The sequence below is a fragment of the Alexandromys fortis genome, unplaced genomic scaffold, assembly GCF_014885135.2.
Source record: "Alexandromys fortis isolate MF-2015 unplaced genomic scaffold, M_Fortis_MF-2015_v1.1 scaffold_96, whole genome shotgun sequence".
NCBI lineage: Eukaryota > Metazoa > Chordata > Mammalia > Rodentia > Cricetidae > Alexandromys > Alexandromys fortis.
In genome coordinates, this window is record NW_026068053.1 from 6,193,350 (window position 1) to 6,196,361 (window position 3,012).

The following is a 3,012-nucleotide window of genomic DNA, read 5'->3' on the forward strand; positions in this document are numbered from 1 at the left end:
TTTTTTTTCCAATTTGCTTATATGTTGGAATACATTGACAGATTTTCATATATGGAATAATCTCTGCATCCACTGAATGAAGCTTACTTGATCATGGTGGATGATCTTTTTGTTGTATTATTGGATCCAGTTTGTCAGTATTTTATTGAGTATTTTTGCATCAATGTTCATGAGGGAAAGTGGTCTGTAATTCTTTCTTTGTTGAGTATTTGTGTGGTTTGAGTGTCAGGATGACCACGATCTCATAAAAATGAATTGGGCAATGTTCTTTCTGTGTATATTTTGTGAAATAAGGTCAAGACAACATACAGCCAAACTCCCAATTTATGAAAAACAATTAAAGAAAAGTGAAAAGAAATTAAAGAAAAGTTTCGGGATAAGTGTGGTAGTGTATATCATGAATCCTAGCACTCTGGAGGCAGGAACAGGCAGATCTCTGGTCTACAGGGTAAGGACAATCAAGCTTAGGCAACAAAGAAAACCATCAAGACCAGAAAGCTGGTGTAGGATGGGAATCAATGCAGAGACCCACAGCCGGATACTACATGGAGAATCTAAATTGGAGGTCTCCACCAAATCTATTCACTCAGAGCTCAGGGAATTGTCTGGAAGAGGAAGTAGAAAGACTAAAAGCCAGAGATGATGGAGGATACCAGGAAAATGGCATTTAAAATCAACTAAGCAATGTGCGTATAACCTCACAGAGATTAAAGCAGCAAGCATATATTCTACATAGATCTGAACCAGATCCTCTATCATGTGTTATAGCTATTAGCTTATTATTTTTATGGGATATCTGGCTGTGAGAACCAGTTGGTCCATCTCTGAGTCTGGCTGCTTTGAGTCTTTTCCATGTTCATGTTATACTTTTTGCTTCCTCTTACTCTATTATATTTTGTTTGGTTGTTATCTCTTAGAAGACTGATTTTTTTTTTCTAATGAGAGACAGAATAAGAGTAGATCTAAAGGGCACTTTATGGGGAAGAAGTGGGAAGAGGGAAAAACTATAATCAGGGTATATTTTATGAGAAATGAATCTATTTTCAATAAAAGAAAAAAGGAAAATAAATGTTAGAAAAAAGAAAATATATTTAAGAGATAGGCTATAAAATATATTGTAATTTTTAATACTAATTTCAGAAACTTAGCTACCAATGTGTCAAAACAAAACAAAAATAAAAACAACAAAAAGAATCTGTAGCATGATTAATAAAAACCCAGAGACAGATAATGGGGTTCAACCGGAAGGTCAGAAAAACAAAAGAGCCAGCCACTGGTTCTTTTGTTTTTGTTTTTATTGATCTATACATTTTTGTCCACTCCACTCCTCTCTCTTTCTCCCCTCTTTCCTTCTACCCTCCCCCTTGACACCCATGCTTCCAATTTACTCAGGAGATCTTGTCTTTTTCACCTTCAGCCACTGGTTCTCACCTCTACAGAAAACTTCTGTCTATAAATGGTGCCCAGACATTTGTAAAGTATTTCCACATAAAGCCTAGAAAGCTTTTGAAAGAAAGAAAGAAAGAAAGAAAGAAAGAAAGAAAGAAAGAAAGAAAGAAAGAAAGAAAGGATTCTAGATAGACAAGAAATTAGTCATGCACAGCTTCTTGGTAACTATCTTTTCTCCTGTCGATTCTGTCTGCTGTCAGAAAGTAGAGGCATGGCTCCTTTAAGAGAGGTTTACTGGCTCAGTGTTAGCAGCAAAAACCTCATAGATCGCTTAAGAAGCCCTGCCAACAAACACTTAAATGGTGGTGCACAGCCAGCATCAGGCTTCTTTGTGGCAGCATAAACCTAGGAACTCTGCAGAGTTGTGACAATAAATCTGTCTCCCACCAGTACCTCCACTATAAAGCTAGACTCTCAAAAAGCTAAGGAATGGGGTGGAGTTAATCCTATCAATATTGCTTAACAGATTAAAGACTCATGGGGTCAGAAAAAGATAGAAATACACAGTACAGACAGATTCAGACAAAAATGAACCCACTAAATGATTTACATTGTATTTAAAAATGTATGTAGGCTTGGGAGAGAAAAAAAGGATAAAGAAAGTCCTTTAAAAGAAAGAGAGAAATAGAGAGGTCAGGTGTGTTGGCACATGCTTTTAATCTCCACACTTAGGAGGCAGAGGCAGATGGATCTCTGTGAGTTTGAGGCTAGGTTGGTCTACATAATGAGTTTCAAGATAGTCAAAAAAATAAAAAAAGAAACCCTGTCAAAAAGAAAAGAAAAGAAATAGAAAGTTTCTTTATTTATAAAAAAATAAAAGTTTTTTTCCCCCAAAAAAAGTCACATAGAAAAGGAAAACACAGAGATAATATAGATACTAAAGGTTATTGTGTTGTCTTTTAATTGTTTGACTACTTAGGGAGAAGTAACAGTTGCTAAAATATATGTGGTTATGAATGCTGCCAGATTAATGTAACCTATATATTTTGAAAACTCCTTGATTTTACAATTTAAATAAAAAAATGTTACTTTGGAGAAGAGGGTTAGCTTTTGTTTCCACAGGAAACGAGAGGATGTGGTTTCATTCTGGGTTATGAAAAATAAGGTTTGATTGAGGAAGATCCCTGAAAAATCTCTAGTGGGAACAGACAGCCCAGATGATTCAATGTTTTAGAGCACCTCTGTTGTACTTCTTTCTGAGTTCTCCATCCAAAACAGCCTTCAGACTGCTTGCTGAGATAATCCAGCCTCACAAAATACTCCATTCAGGACTTGACCATAATCCTAAATTTTCTTTGGGTCTCCATTAGATTATCAGTGCCCCCATTTAGTAGGAAGAAGACTAGAAAACTATGCCCACATTTCCAAAGAAATGATTATGGATGTTTGTTTTTGTTTAGTATGTTGGTTACAAGTTGTTATAGATAATGGTCAGGAGAAAAGCTAAATGAAGAAGAAAAGATTCAGGGTCTTGTTTTGAAAAAAAGGGGGAAATGCTGTGGGGAAATGCTTTTGTACACTGTAAAGATTTATCAAGCATATTGATTTAATAAAACACTGATT